Below are 17,373 nucleotides of genomic sequence, written 5' to 3'. Positions count from 1 at the left end.
GAGCCACAGGTTGCAGACCTCTGCGCCAGATAGCTTTACTCATTTAAAAGGGAAAAGTTGTCCACACTTTTGACTACCATTGAAATTTTCTTCGGGTAAGCCTCCAGACTACTTTTGGCTTAGAAAAGTAATGGGGTTTCTCTCATTATTAGTAGGTAATGGATTCTCAGGCATTTTTTCTATCCAGCACTGTTCATCATAAAAGAGAGTAACTTCAGCAGATTCTGCTTGTGTCCTCATCTGAACTGCACAGATGGTGTTGTTTGAAGCAAAGTGGAGGACTTCTCAATTTAAAATGCAGCATTTGACCTTTCCAATAACGGCCAATATTTGTTTTCGAACACAGGAATGACAAAAAAACAGAAAAAAAACATTAAATTTAAATTAAATTATAATTAAAATCTGCATATAACCACTTTTTTTTTTTACTATTTTCTTCATTCATGATCGTTTTTACACACTCACTTCTCAGATGAATAAATTAAAGTGCACATCTCATACCTGTTGCAGAATAGCCTCGTTATTAATATAAAAATATTATTGTTAAAAATGAATAAACTTTACTTGATAAAGTCTAGCCTTTTGGGAGCACCACCCTTCTTTATAATTCTTACACGGTAAAAAAAGGAATACCGTGAGTTGATGTTTACATAAGAAGATGTTCAGTCAGTCTCTAAACAAGTGATAGTGAGTTCTGTTTGAAGTAACAATTTCTCTTCCACAAGTAACCACTAAAAAATGTCAAAATAAAATATGCAACAAATTACCAAAAATAAAGCTTTGTACCTTTGTACTTTTATAATTCATAAAGTTGGAAATATGGAAAAGTTGAAATAATATATGCTGTAAACTGAGTTGAACTTTGATCAAAACGAATGTGAAACTAAGGAAACTTATCCTAAGAGATTAGGTTTAGACGATTAAGATTAAAGGGTGATTTCAATTTAGATCAGATGGGAGTCTAAATAAAAAGTAAGTTTAATTTATTTCTGTTTAGACACCAGCTAGAATCATGGATGAATCTCAGGCCGGTCTTGCTTGGCGGATCAGGCTGTTTGCACTGGTAGCCGCAAAGCCATCAGATAGGACTTGAGGCAGATTTTCCCCAATTTTTGCATTTGTGCTGCATAACGGCAGTCCATCTGAAACCAGCCTACGGTTCGGCGTCCGAAGTGACCTGTGGCCTTCGCTAGTTTCCTCATAGGAGAGCTGATACTAGTTTAGAAAACAGTAAGTCTTGATTGAGTTCTCTTCGCCTAGAGCTGTTGGATGGGTCTTGGAGAGTTTATTAATAAAGTCAAGCGCTTCTGGCTTGACTGGCTCTGGTAGGCAAACTTTAGACTTGCTTTCCAAAGCTTGCACAAAACAGGAAAAAGTATCGACAATCAGAAAATGGAATATCTCTCGCAATGATACAAGAAAAGTGTGTATTTGTTGCTTGGCAAAGCTTCCTGGGAATAATACGGTGAGCAAAATAAAACTTGGACAACAGAACGAATAAAACAAGGACAAGGCGCCACAAAAACAGACAAAAACTTAGTTCAAACGTTACAATCTTACTTCTTTGTGGGTTTTCTTTGTTATTTCTTCCCTCTTCTCCCTCAAACTATCTAAGTATCTGCTAGTATACTTCTGTGTTAAGACAACTTTACACCGTTGTCCAATAAAATTGCAAAGGTTTTGACGCGGAGGTGTAAGTTTTAAAGACTAAACTTTTCCACTCTTCCAACCTTAAAGAAATGTCGTCTATTACCTGTCTTATATAAAAAAAATTAACAACGCTTAACTTTGCTGTAGATAAAAACAACATGTTGTTAACACTGAACCATTAACAGGAAAGATTAACTAGTTCATTAAATAACAATAAAACATTTGAAAATTTTTCACAGGTAAAAATATATTGTCCGGGGACCTAGAAGGAAATCATGCACTTAAACCAACATACTGTACTAGCGGTTTGTGGTTAGGATATTTTTTGATGTCAGAAGAATGCACATTTTTAAATCCATCTGCAAATTAAGTGCATTTCTAAAAGCCAGGGGCTCATGAAGAATGCCCACTGGGTGGCGTTCTAACTCCATGTCAGAGCTCATTTATTTTGAACTGTGTGGAAAGTTGTCCTGGAATCGTGAATGAAATTACGATCTATGTTTTATTGATAAATGGGATCATTTTAACCAATTACTATGAGGAAATCACAACATTTAGCACAGTTAAACATTCAGTATCAAAACCAGTTCTCAGAGAAATAAGTTTTTTTCTTGACACTTGGATGAAATCCAGCCTGGTCCCAGGAAGTGACTGTTATCTCTTCTGACCGAGGTCAGTTAGGGGTGGTGGCAGACTTCAGTGATTTACATGATTTAAACACTTGGGGAAAAAGAAACCTTCGGGAATTAAAAATGGGGGTTGACATCCATTGATCACAAAGCTCTTTATGTATTCGCTTGAGGGGTGACACTTTGGGTCTGGACTTAATCCAATCCGAATGGTTGACTCCTAAAAATGTCTTTTCAAGCTGATGGTACCAGGCAGCAACAACAGTCTCAATAAACATTTGACCATCTGTGAGGAAGAAAGAGTCTCCTTCTGGCTCTAAAGATGATGCAGGTAAAGATATATTTCTTTTATATAAAAAAAAAAAAAAAAAAAACATTTCTGCATCATCACCAACAAAGAGTCGAAATCACATAAAACTTTGCGTTTTAAACTATCAAACTATGGACACCTGAAGAAATATAGTTTTCACTACAAGACATTAGACAATCATACATCCTTTCAGTTTTTCCTCCGGACAATGAATCACAAAACATGAATTCCAACTATGACGAGTGAGAAAAAAATATTTAAATTAAAAGTAGAAAAACGTCTCTGATAATACTTTCTGATAGGGTTAATGTGATGCATCAAGCTCCATATGAAGCCTGCTACTTAATTTCTGGAGGAAAATCCAAATGAGTACAATCTGAGAGAAGAACAGAGGAGGAAATTAATCAGATTTGTCAGTTTGCCACTTTAACTACGGTTCTCATCTGCTTCTGGAAAACGACCTACCCGGTAACTCACCACAGTGTCCATCACACCAGGAAATGAAATGAATAATGACAATTAAAAAAAAAAAGATCCTGTGCCTTTCTCATGTTCAGTCCTTATTTTCCCCTTCATGTGTCTCTCAACTTTTTAGGCATATCTGAGACTCATTTTTCTATACATCTTTGCCCTCTCCACTCAATCTCATTAATCTTTCTCACCACTTCAAGGTTTTCATTTTGCAGTTTTTAACAGCCTTCATGTCTGAGTTTTTCTGTGTAAATTATCAGGTGTTGTATAGAGAATCAAATGTTTGTCTAAAATCGCACCTACACTTTGATGTGCATTGCAGTCTATATAACTCGTGGCACTGCAGCATGCTCATCTGTTTTTCCTCTCAGGTTTCCTCAAGCCTTTCATTTTTTATTCCCGTATTGACAACTTCTCTCCTCTCGAGCTAACCCATATGTCAGTTTCTTTCATCCTCCATACCTTTACTTCACAGTTCTTTTGAAAGTAGGTTTTTAAGTATTTGCCTCCTTCTTAATCGTTTCCTCTTTTGTCACCTTTGTAATCCTTCATCTCCACGAACGAGCATCTTCAGAGAGATCTCTTACCTCTGATAACTGGCTCCTCCTGAAAATAGATCACAGTATCTTTCATGACTAACATGTTTGATAGGGCCAAATCATTTACCACCCTCATCTTGGAAGCTGTTTTCTGTACTGAAAACCTACGAGATAATGGTGATTAATTTGATTCAACAGTTAAATTAATAGACGTACCAAAATCTCATCAAAAATATTCAATCAAAGACTGGCTTGACTTAAACTAAAAACTAAAACCCAAAGGACATTGTGTTTCTCCTCCCCGCGTCGTCTAGGCAGCTCTATTTTGCTCAATAGCCCAATCTGCCGGTGTTTTATCCTCTCAAACACATCTCATGCCTCCCCTCCAGCTTGAAATCTCTTTGGACTCCAAACGCTATTTCAGTCAGACACTAAATCAGATAAATTAATTCTATATCTCCCCTGATTGCACTGATTCCACTCTGTATGATTATTATTATTATTGTTAATATTATTAGTAGTATTATTTTTAATGCAGCCATATTTTCAAACTATGGTACCAACCAGAGTCTCTGAAATCATTTCTTTTAAAAAGGAAATTGTGTTGACAGCAAATGCGGATCATTAGTTGGTTGGACTCAAAGCTACATTCTGCGGCAGTCTGAACTGTGTCATGTTTTGCTTCCCCCTAAAGCCATTTCAATTCCACTGGTCTTGTAAACAGGCATTTATTCTTTGTGTCATTCTTAAAAGCAGTATGAAGCTTTGCTTTTACAATAAGCAGACCTCATCTGTCAGCACATTTCCAATTACAAAAAAAAAAAAAATAGAATCTGGCATTAGTTACAACCTGTTATGGCACAATACATCATTACACTGAATTTGAAGTTTGATTGTCAATGATGTTGTTAATAGACTGTAAGAACACACACAAGCTCACAAGCACGCACAATACACTGAAATGTAGACAAGAAAACCCTATAAGCTCTCATATTGTCTTCTGATAAATGGTGTACAAAACTGAGACATGTTAATTAATATCATATTAAAGTACAGATTTAGCTGCATTTTAATTTAATTAAGACCCATATCATGTAATTAAAATAATCACAAAATTGCTGCCTTTGTTACAGATAATTGTATTTTATCTTAATGCCTGCTTAAAAGTCTGCTAATTTGTTTTATCTCAACATCATCATCATACTTTTTTTTTCCTTGGAAACACAGCTCAGAGTCCCTGTGCAGTTTGCATCATATTGTATTGCATCCTATAATAAAACTTTCAGATTACTGTTCTTGATTGGCTCTCATTAACATCACATGGAAATCACAGAGAGAAGTAACATAATATCTATCTATTTTTCTATCTATCTATCTATCTATCTATCTATCTATCTATCTATCTATCTATCTATCTATCTATCTATCTATCTATCTATCTTTGTGTTCGTTATTATCCCTCAGTGATTTGGTGAGAGCCTTCTACTGGACACACATGGATTTGCCATTAGATAATGACAAATGACGGGCACAGCTGAGCTGATTTCAGCACTTACTGCTCCTTTGGGAGCCTGTACTCACCACACTGCAAACCACATTGCTCAGCCCCGCCAAAGATCTTAATTGAACGAGTGGCTGTGCACCCAATTGATTCAGCCTGACATGCATTTCTGGTCAGTTCCAGAGGGTGATGTAGTGTGACCCGCAGGTCAAAATTCGATGAAATTTGGAGCAAAAGACACTGACGTTAGTCTTGATTTGTTGAACCACTACTCTTTGAGAGTAAAGCTTTATCTATGTAAGTTCATTGGAGGGAAAAGGAGAAGAAAAATGGCTGAGGAGGTCTGTGACAGACCCCTAAAGCCACTGCTAAAACCTTATTGGGCTGATTATTATTGGATGTGATGAGTTAGAAAATGATTTCCCACAGTTCATGCAAAATAAAAAATGAAATAGTCGTGAGTATTTCTTTTCAGTTCAGCTATAATGACTTTAAACTTGTTACTCCTTTGCGAGTCTACTAACATCAGCATATCTGTTAATTGTTTGGGTTTGACTCTTGGGTTTAAAATTAGTAATTTGTGGCATAAAGTTGTCATGTTTTAACTCTTTAATGCCCACCCATGAAAAAACGATGAGAAAAGTCCAATTTTTTGGACTTTATTTGGCCTTTTAAGAAAATGTTACCAAAAAAAATTATATTTTAGGTATATTTAGGTATATTTACCATTTATTACCATGTGATATGTCAAAATTGTTATAGTGTTGTTTTCTGCTGCTTTGTATCTATTCGGGGCAGAAGACAGGTATCAGACAGTATTCAACAGGATTTTGAGCAGTTTTAACGGTAAAGTGATACAAAATGTCTCAGAACATGTGTGTACATGTTGAACGTTGTACTTTTGCTTTGTAGTTAAATAACAGAAAAAAAAAAAAAAACTCATCACACTTTTTGTTCTTTTGAATCCAGGATCAAACCACCACTGACACAGCAGGTCTCTCTGATAGACCAGTCTGTCTGCACATTCAGAGTTTAAATATGCCTCTCTCTTCTTCATCAGAAAGAACATACATCTTTTGGACACATTCTACAACACAAACACGAGACGCTCAATGATGATGTATAGTTTAGTCACAGGAGGAGGAAAGCCAGAGGTTGTTTCACTTGTGCATGTGTTTGCAAGGAGGGAGGTTAGAGGGGATTACAATATTGATGTTGTTGATATTAACAACAGTGATAATGATTACAGCAACAGAGTCCATATCCATCATCTCTTTCATCTACTTTGTAGTCATAATTTGTCATTCTTAGGGAAGTTTAAGCCAAACAGCTGTGGACTGTTCTTTTTTCAATTCACTGTGCTGCACAGCATGCAGTTTTACAGCACCTATTAATTCAATCACTTACATGACCAGGTCATTTTATCAGTGATTATTGAATTAGCTGGTCTGCTTTGGAAGGTTATTTGTCATTAAGAGCTTCAGACTTTAGACTTAGACCAAAGTCACTCTTAACTAACAAATCTGATTAGATTAGATTTCAAGACATATTAAATTTAATTATAAGACCAAGCAGAACAAAAATGAGCCCACTAATGAGTACTGCCTGTCTTACTGAAGCATGATATCCTTTTTCACGCCTCAGTGCTGCCAGTCATGACCAGGAAGTCTTGTTTTCAGGTTGTCTCTCCGTCCCACGTCGATTCATCTTAACAATGTAAACTTCAAATATTTTAATTTCACTGTTCAAATATCCTCACATTTGCTAATCAAAGTTAATTACAGCCTCTCAAATCAAGACTTAAAAGTTTAAAGCCTATTTATAGCTAAATTTAATAAAAATGTCTCATATTTATTCATATAGTGTTGATCATTTTTAAGCAAGTGGTCAAAGGTTAAAACTGTGTAGATACTGATATGAACCGCAACTGAATGACAAGCAGCGTTATAAAACTGTGATGTAATTCTAGTCTCCTTATGCCAACAAGCTTCACTGTCGTTCAGAAACTATTCAAAACATAGCAGTGAGTCACACTCTTGTGCAGAGTGACATTTCCCCTCATTTGGATGAACATGCGCACTGCTGTGTGTTTTGTGTCAATCCCACCTACACCATCCTGCTGCTATAAATACTCAGTGGAGCACCAATTCTGTGTCTGAAAATAGTCCCCCAAGAAAAGTATTTTTTCTTTCCGTATGGAAAGCATGTTCCCAGCCATAAAGCTTGCACAGTTTGTGGCTTAAGGTTTCCAGTGGCAAATCTGTGCTATTTTATTATTTTCATTTTTATTTTTTCAGCATGCACATTTGAGATAGACACTGATATGTTTGTAATTTTGTATGCACATTCCTTTAGGGTCAAATATGCTGCAAGAGTATGTAGCAACAATATTTACTGGCAATGCTGCACAAATGAGATCCTAAAACAAAGGTTAGGGTAATGTTAAACTGACATAATTATATTCTATAGTGGATCACACACTTATTCACGGTCACAGTTCTTGCACTGCACTAATGGATGGCATGCAAGATGGAAAACCTTATCTCCATTTGCTTTTGTCCCCCATAATTTATTCAGCAGGGTCTGTCCTCTGCAAACATGTGTGTTTGTGGTTGTGTGTTAGTGAGGCTTTATAATTCTGGCTGTCGCCTTTTCCCTGGGGAGCCAGCCTTTCCGAAACAGCAGCGAGCTCTAAAGTCCATCTTCTTAGATGGAGTTTCTCAAAGGCACTATAATTTCAGCATCAGCAGAGGAAGTAGTTGAAAGGAAAACTAACAAGATGACTCAATACTTATTTAGAAAAAGCAAAGAGAATTTTAAATTAAGTGTATTTTATCCTGGGGGGTTTAAAACATAGCATTTTTTGTAGTTGTCTAGATATATCATGATCATTCCAAAACAGTACATTGTGCCTGTGGTTTATTCTATGCAGCCAATACTGTGATGTGGCTACAACTCTGTCTGTTATCTCCTCTAAAAGCGTGTTTATAGTTTGTATCTTGTATTTGCAGGGCCAGCATGATGGACTGGAAATTAACATGAGGATCACTAGAATGTAAAGGAACTGAGACTGTTTGGCAGGTAAGAACTGAAACTAGAACAGGGTGCTGAATCTTGATTGCTTTATTCCCCATTTAAAATCACACATGCAGGTTTACTGCAGACATGAAGTAACAAACCTTAATCTATTAATGTTGCCCGGCATAACATACCACACCTTTTGGCAAATTACATTCTGCAGTTTTGGAACAAATACCAGACAAATAGTTTTAACTATTTCAGTGTGAATATGCTCCAAATAACTCCTTAAAAATGGACCCTGTCTGCCAGAATAAATTATGCTCATCATTCTAGTAAACTCATGCTGGTAAAGGACCTAAACATTTGGAAGACTTCACATTCTGGTGAATTGAAAACTATAAATCACTAATGTACTCCTCTAACTTCTGCACTGCATATGCTGGGATTGCCTTCTAACCACCTGTGATCATGAAAAGGATTTATTGAGACAAGCAAAAGAATCGCTGAATGAAATGACTGTTCTCAACCACTGCTTTTTACTTTTTTTCCCATTGTTTCAGTATATTCTCTTACATGACTAAAGCACTGAATAGTATTCATTGAGATATACTATGTCATTTGCAGCACTACAACAGTTAAGGCTGAACAATGCATCAATTATCAGGATAAGAAGAGTTTTTGATATTGTAAAGGCTACCTGTCCGTAGGGGGAATGTTTCTTGTGCAATCTCAGTTACCTACAAAGATGCCTACACTTGGATTACAATTTGTTATTATAGGGTTAATTCGCAAAGGCTTGATAATTTGTAGATCTATTTAGAGTACCCTTGAATTTTATTAAGAGCTGTTAAATGGAGAAATAATCACCTTGGAACTCGGGGACGTTATGATAAAACAATGTTGGTTCTGCAGGATACATTCAGTCTCCCTTTGTTGGGTGGCTTTACGATCAATTGTTAAACATAATGACTCCTGCATGAGGGCTCTTTATACTATTACACATCCTCTATGATTAACAGATGGATTTTTTTTTTCTAAATATAACCAATGAAAGAATAAACAAATTTATGTCAACAACTATCAAAGTAGTTTATATTTTCCTGAATTGCTAGAACTAATTCTGACAATTTGTGTTTGTTTTACTGAATCATCTAGTGAGATGAAAAAATTAGAAATTTTAGCTATTATTTTTATTTTTCTCCCTGTTTTTAGCAGATGTACATGATGCAGAGAACGTACAGACTGCAAACCTTGACAGTGAGTGTTATGGATTTCTGATATACAGACAATAAAAAATGTTAAGCTTCATATTTTAAGTGGTTTAATGTTAAACCAGGTGGACATCAGCTATTTTACTTTGATAGACAGGAAATATAAAGATTTATAATTTGTATTGTCAGTAAAATAAAAAATGGCAAATTTTTCCTTTCTCTTTTTTTCGTGAACACAGAACATGAACATAAAATGACTAAGGTGGAAAAATATTTAAATAAAAAAAAATAATTTGACTCATGCACATGCTTCAGTATGTATGTATGTATGTATGTATGTATGTATGTATTTGTCACAGGAAATGACTCTTTGGTTTCCTTACAGCTGATCTAGCAGCAAATCGGGCACTGAGTATGAGGCTCTTTTGAAACTCCACAAGTAAAAGTGTTTTTAAGTTCTTTTTAAAAGCTATATGGTTTCCATGAATAGTTGCTTTTATGTTTCCCTTATTTCAGTGGATATTATGCATTCATCATAATTAATCAAAATTTTACATCCACCTCCACCCTGGAGAACAGGTTGTACAGTGCTCTTTTTTAAATTTACCAATTTATTTCAAAGAAAAACAAAAATAGAAAAACAAAAAAACAAACATAATACTAGATGTGTTTTCACAAGTGTTTATAATTTAATAAAAAAATAGTGTTATTTAGTTACAAAACAGCTTAAATAATAAAAGTAGATCTTTTTTTTTTTTTTTTTCTTATCTGTTTATTTATTTATAGGCCTTAGCCTCTATGTTGTATAAAGTCATAGTTCTATTTGGGGAAAGAAAAGAAACAGTACCACTCTTCTTTTACATTTTTCTTTGCATTTAACTGAAAAGTGGTGATTACATATTTGTCTGGTGCCATTGCGAGAACAAATAATAGCAAAGAAAAAATTGAAAAGGTAATATCTGTAAATGTTTTTTTCAAAACTGTAATTGAAAGCTCAACTACAGTGTTTCGTTCTTTTTTTTTTTTTTTTTTTTTTTTTTGCCTTAAAACAAAATTGAGGCCCAACATTCAAAACTAAGGTGCTTAAACACAAACACACTAACACACCCACACATGCCACAGAGCTTAGGGTTAACTTAAATGTTTAGATAATAATCAAATAAAAAATCCTCCCATCAATCATCTCATACAGCTAAAGAGCATTCATGTAATTTAAACAAATCGTGAATTTATTGGAATCTTTTCCATTTCTTGCGAGGAAATATTTGCTCTAGCTTACTGTTTCTGAACTGTCAGAGGTCTTTTCACTTTGATCATCATCATTAAAAGATGCTTTGAACACATTTTGACATTTGGAGCTATGCCACTCTTTTCTTTTGCTTTAATCACCATGTTTCCCACAGCAGATTGTGAAAGACAACTGACCTTCAGTCCAACTCACATAAAAAAAAACATATTAACACATCAGTCAAGAAGATATTTTACATTTTGCCCCTGAACCTGTCAACACTGAAAAGATCCTAAAGATCCTGCAGGTTTGCCAAGTCAGTTGTTTTATTATATAAGCAAAGCACAAGCGATTATAACCACACAAGCAATAATCTGAAAACAGATAAGGAATTTGAGCATATTTGAAATTTTGATAAGACCCCATCCTCTGGTTTTGTCCTTTGTTTGTAGAGGAGTGAACTTCATGTCCTAGTTTTATGTCATTTCTTCTATTAAGCCCACAGTTTTTCACACTGTCGGTCTGTCAGAGTTCACAGCCTCCAATTGACCTCTGCATGACTCAGACAGGTTCAAAGTGATCCATGCTAACCTTGACCCCAACCAGACCCTGGATTGACAGTTTTACACACAGACTCCTTCCACTGACATCCTTGAAGAGTTGTTAGCAGCTATTTTCTGCCCACAGTCCCTCTAAAATGTTCACAGGGTGAAGATTGATTTTATCAGTAGCTCTTGTCACCCACTAGCCTTCGCCGCCAACACACTGTGAAACAGGACGAGTGTCATGAATAGTTTGTGAAAATGTGCACATGCCAAAAGCCATGCACACCATTGGTATGTGTGTGCACACCTACAACACTGCTGCTGAAAGTTTTCCTTTGGATTATTCATTTTGTTTTACTCAGTGGAATCAAAACATTGTCTAGAAATGACAAAAATATCTTTAATCAGCTTTATTTTAACCACAAATAGTAAACATCAGAGATTTTTTATTTCTTTGGTTTAAAATTTGGATATGTGAGCAGTTTCCTAATTCTGTTTAGGGATAGCATTTACGATTTATCCTTGCATGCATTTCAATGCCAGGAACTTAAAACTAACTCATTGTTGGACACTTTGACAAAAGAGGCCAAGTAAAGTTACTGTTCAATTCCGTAGGCAAGGATCTCCAGCTATGGGTCATCCGATGATTGAAGAGGGAGTCAGATATTTTATGCCTGTGCACACCCCCCCAACATGAATTATGTCCTGAAGAAATGATACACTGTTCTTATAATACTTTAGTGACACATTGCTCTCTGGTAGTTGACTCAGTAAAGCATCATCACCATAATGCTTTCAAAAATAGAGAAAGATGTGTCACTGTAAACAGTGAGACTCAGTATGTTTGCATTAAGGAAGCACTGAGTCAGCATGTGGAGATAGCACAGAACTCCCAAAAAGTCACAGCTGAACTGACTCTTGCTGTGGTCGAAACTTGTCGAGGCACAGATCGTAATACAGCTCAGCTTTTCCCTGCTGGACAGGGGACATGCAAACCACTGCAGGAAATAGCTAGATAAAAGGATTTACACATCAGCGGTGTGGTGGAAAACCATTTTTTTTTAAATCAAAAAGTTATCACTTAAACTTTAGAATTCAGATAAAATGTGAAGAATATTTATTGTTATATTTCAATTAGTGTCAGACTTTGTTTACATGAATATAGATATCACCAACAAGTCATGTGACTAAGATATAGACTCCTCGTTTTGTCATAACCAGCAAGTAGCATATATGATTTTCCCTTCACCTACTAACCCAGTCACTTTTTCCTCTCTGGATCGTCTCATTAAATTAAATCTGTGTTTTTAGCTGGTGTATACGTTTAGCCCCACCTTTCAGTCACTTGCACTTAAAGCATGCCCTTACTTGCTTCACTGGTTCTCAGTGGTCATAACTAACAAAGGAAAAAGCTTTCAAGGCAAATGTCTGACAAGTCTAGAGGAAGAACGAACAAATCTGTGCACAGGATATAGTTAACCAAAGTGAATAGTTCATGTTAGGAACATGACTCAGCCATTTTCATTCAGTATAAATTCTAACCATTACGTATTTTGCACAGCTTGAATCAAAATGAGTTTTAGCTTGTTCTTGCTTTATTCCTATGTTTTACTTTAGTTGTGCCAAATCCAAACTATTGGAGTGATGTAATATTGTAAAATGACATCAGCAGTGCACACATTACAAGTATGCTGAGATTATTATGAATATCATGATCATTGCTAAATGAATAGATGTAGTTTTCAGTATTGTATATTAGGAATTATACTGTGGATGGGCGTTCTTTGAAATTTTTTAAACTTACCATATTTTAAACGTTGAGTTTCTTCACTACTGTGTCCTTGAACTGATCTTTTTTTTTTTTTTTTTCAAGATCAGATTTTAAAAAAATATATGTTTTTATACTTTTATAGTGAAAATAATGTACATAGTTTCATTCAATTTATAATATAATTCCCAAGGGGTTCAGATTATTCCTGAAGTCTGTTTTGAATGCCAATCAGTATGTGTTAAGGATGAGAAAAGGACGACGTTGTGATGATGCCAAATACAGATAGCTCACTGAACTTTAAATCATTTATGGGAAGACCAACTGAGACAGAATATATGCTTGTGGCAACTGTTACACAGTTCATTAGATGAGTTGTCTGAATGCATTTCTTTGTGTTTTCCGTTCACTATATTAACTGTTTCTAATTAGGACTGAATGTTCATGTTAACGAGATGGCAAACTCATTTTCTGCTGTGTAACACAAAACTGGGAATTGGTAAATTGACAGGATGATGCAAATAACACAAACTGGAATAAACAGCATGGGTCACAGAATCTTGGAGATGAGGGTGTGAACTGGATTTATATGACAGTGAGACCAGTGACTCAGTATGAAGTAGGATAAAAGTCACATGTTTTTTGTGTTTTTCTTTTTTCTTTTTAGTTTTCATATGCATATAATGTGAGGCAATATTCTACATAATCCCACTCTGGTTACATGAGGTGTTGTAACTTAGATGTGCTCTGCTAGTTGCAGTAAAATCTGTGAAAGGATGCTGCTGACATTGATATTTGTCAAATGCATCAAATTCATTTCACCATCTTGTTATATATGAGACAGACAAGCTGTGAGTGGAAGCATGTCAGACTGCGGACAGAGAAGCAGCTGCCAGTTTGTGTCACTTGGCTAGTTAGCACTAATTCAAAGTACACAGCTTGTCTGTTTCACTTGGGTTAAAAAGAAAGAAAAAAGGAAAATAAAAAATACACTGCAAAAGATCTATACTGCAACCATGTTCAGTATATTCTATTAACATTTTTATTTGATAAAGTCAGTGCATCTATTTCACTGAACTTCAGATTTTCTCAGTGAGCGCTGGGTAACGACGGCTAGTTCAGCATCCAGCTTGTTTCCTACCTGTACTCTGAGTTCTCTCCAGCCAGTAAAAATCTGTTGCTCTGTGCTCTGGTGTTGCCCAGCAACCAGGAATGTACATAAAAAATGTCACTGTGCCATCAAAATGAGTCAGAAACATATATTTTTGAGTTCGGAAAGTTACATAGTGCTACCTCAAGCTATGGAAAAACAGGGCACAGTAGTAAACAGTATATCATTTCAAAGGCTGTGTGGGCAGCAGCTGGTTGGTTGGACATCCAAAGACAGAAAGTGATCTAAAGGGAAATAAGTGAATTATGTGCTCAGACAGTCTAACTACATCTAAAACATTATTGTGAGACTAAGTAATCCTACTCCCAGTGTTGGTCCTATAAAGCAGTGGCTCCCAACCTTTTTCCCTCGGGGACCCCTTCATGCATAAATGCCGTGAACCCCCTGCTGCACCCTGTTGTTATGGTTCACGGTGCTGGTTCCTTATTCTTGTTTGGTTTTAGTCTGTTTCGGTTTATTATGCCTTGATCTTGGTTTATAGTTTTGGTGTTGTGTTCAGCTTGTTATTATTTAGGTTTTTGTTTTTTGTCATGTTTATTTTCCGTTATGTTCATACTTTAGGTTTTCAGTTTTGTCATGTTTAGTTCAGTTTTCCTGTTTTCCCTCATGTGCTTAGTTCTCTGTTCCTGGATCGTTACTTCACCTGATTTCATTTCTCATTCACTTCACCTGCCCCATGGTTTTCAGATGGATGGATAATAAGTTCTGTTAACTGTAAATTAAGAAAAATGTAAGGTTGAAAGATCTCAACTCATCCGTCCAACATCCAATCCTCACAAATCTTTTGAAACAGTATAAAGTTCTAAGGGGTGCCCAGCTCCTGTCCTCAAGGGCCACAATCCTGCAGGTTTTTGATGTGTCCCTGCTTTAAAACCACCTGACTCAAACTGATGAGTCATTGTGCAAAACTTAATAGGCTCTTGGATCTATTTAATTTGAGTCAAGTGTGTTAAAGCAGGAAACACTGGAAAATCTGCAGGAGAGCGGCCCTCGAGGACCAACTTTGGGCACCCCTGTGTGAGGTAGTTCACAAAACTGCGAAGCACAGTTAGCAGTTCAGTGATGGAAAATGTGTTTGATGTGCCTTTTTCCTACATGGCCCTCAATCATATACTGGCTCTTCAAGTGTAGAATCAGTGATCATTATTACCTTAAAGGCTTAAAGAGGCTGCACTAATTCTCGAGTAATAGGGAAGACCAAAATGCTTGGGACTGCTGTGTTGCATCTTGCAGAAACTTGATTGGATTGGGATCTGGGGTGTTTGGAAACTGAGACAACAGCTTTTTCCTCATTCTCTTATTTAGCAGTCATGCTTTTTCCTGCTTGGTGGAAAATTAGTCTTCTTTTATCTTAATAGTATTTTTTTATGGGATTTAAACAAAATCATGAGAAAAAAATAGTTATTCTCATCAGTTTTTTTTTATTATTTTAAAGTTTCTGCACTTTTTACTTTGGATTAATTTGGATTCAAATGCTGATAATATCTCTCATTCAGAAGATTATCCAACAGTTAAGTTAAATTGGAATTTTTTCATCTTCAGAATACTGACACCATTGTTAGAGATGATACATAGCAGCCTCCAATACTGGCTCAAGAGCAAGATAGTGTGTCCTTCCTTTAACCCATCAAAAACATTAGATAGCATCAGCTGCAACAAAAAGATTGTGCAAATATAACTACATGGCAAAAATGGAACCATGTGATTGCTACAACACAGAGGCAGGCTTTAAAGGATCATTTAATGCGCCTTTATAATGTTTTCTTTAAGCTTTAATTCTGTAAAGATGACAAAGGAGGGTCTGTAATGCATGTGGTGGGTATCCCAGGAATCCTAAAAGGATTCTGGTTTCTATTTGAAGTTGTAGCAAGATTGCTGGCATTATCAAGACATGACCTGATTTGATTTATATCTCATTAATCTCCCTCTTCCCCTCTCTGTCTGTCTCTGCTGTACATGCCGACCTTCCTCTGTCACAAACACCTCACACTTAACATTCTTTTACCATCCATTTCCATCCATCCAATGCAGTGTTAGAGCCAAAGCTTCTGTCAGTCACCCTTTATTGAAAAGTTCATAATCAGCAGGCAGTCAAGCATTAACTTAGTGAAAACAGACGCTTACTTTCTCCACCTTCCCAATTAAGCCATGATTGTGTTTATGACAGCTTATGACAGGGAAGGAGTTGTTTGTTGACCATGTAAAAAAAAAAAAAGTAATCCAATCTGTCATTTCAAGCAGTGGCATCATTAGACCTATTTTTAAGGCCTTGAGCCCCTTTCGAATTTCCTGTAGCCCTGCTAAATAATTCAGTTATTTCTGACTGATTTATAATGCAAAAAAACGATACAGACCCCAGAATTAGAGTGTTCATGAAAAAGGTCTGAGACTATGAGCCAGGGGAAACTGCTGTGCAGCACAATGTGCACATTAAGTCCTGATAGCTTGACTAGCTGAATAGCTGTGCTCCTCATGCAAGCTTGTGGTATTCCATCAGGCTCAGTGTCTCATGAGCTAAAGTCGCCGATCTTCCACAATGTAATTACTCTAATTAGAGATGTAAATAGATGTATAGATAATCATTTTATCTGGTTTTATATTCATAGATCTGTAGGGGATGTGTTGAAAGTAAAAATGTCAGAAACATTTTGTCATTTATTTACAATATGAAAAATAGACCAGATGGTGTTTAGAAAATGTCATTTTTTTGTGAACATAACACATTCATAAGCCCAGAAAAGGAAAAAAAAGAAAAAGAAAAAAAAAACAGCTCATCAAAAAGCGATGACGTTATCTAATGAAGACTCTTAAGTGACGAAGCCGCTGTTGTTCATGCAAACATATTGATTTCATGTGTCATTTAAAAGATGGGTTTCTGGTCTCTATGTCTTTCCCTCTGGTTAACCTAAAGTGGTTTGATGGCAGGTCCTCAGGGACAGTTTGTGGAAAAACGATGAAGAGCTGGTTGGCTGATGTAACTGTACCTTGACCACATTACCCTGAGGAATAATGTGGTGAGTGTTATTTTCTAATAACCACATTTGTTTGTAAAGCACTCCAAGCCTTAAGGTTTTTTTTTTTTTTTTAAATAAGCCTGACGTGGATTTCTTATTAAAAACTGGCATTATATCCAGCTAATATGTAGCACATTCAGAAATGTTTGACCATACTGTTCTCAAGTAAAATATGTTGCTGTCTATTCATCATTAGGTCAAACATTTACTGTCTTTTGAAGTATATCTATCAACAAAAATCTGAATATAGCTGGTGCTTTTTTGTGTGTGTGTGTCAGTTTAAATGCTATCTTAAAAAAAAAAAAAAAAAAAAAA

General features: G+C 35.9%; 1 protein-coding gene across 3 annotated transcripts in view; it reads left to right on the top strand.

Annotated features, from left to right (window-relative positions):
* Window positions 1-17,373, top strand: part of LOC121647330 (leucine-rich repeat-containing protein 4C-like) — a 180,715-nt gene that overhangs the window by 153,437 nt on the left and 9,905 nt on the right. For 2 of the 3 annotated variants that reach the window (XM_041996658.1, XM_041996657.1), the window contains one exon: window positions 8,112-8,181. The gene's annotated coding sequence lies outside the window, so the exon portion shown is untranslated. Of the gene's footprint in view, window positions 1-2,539; window positions 2,611-8,111; window positions 8,182-17,373 lie in introns of those variants that run through there. The other variant, XM_041996659.1, reaches the window with a different exon arrangement.

Source organism: Melanotaenia boesemani, chromosome 10, assembly GCF_017639745.1.
Source record: "Melanotaenia boesemani isolate fMelBoe1 chromosome 10, fMelBoe1.pri, whole genome shotgun sequence".
In the NCBI taxonomy this organism is placed as follows: Eukaryota; Metazoa; Chordata; class Actinopteri; order Atheriniformes; family Melanotaeniidae; genus Melanotaenia; species Melanotaenia boesemani.
The sequence above is the reverse complement of the archived record's forward strand: the minus strand, read 5'-3'. Positions and strand labels throughout refer to the sequence as shown.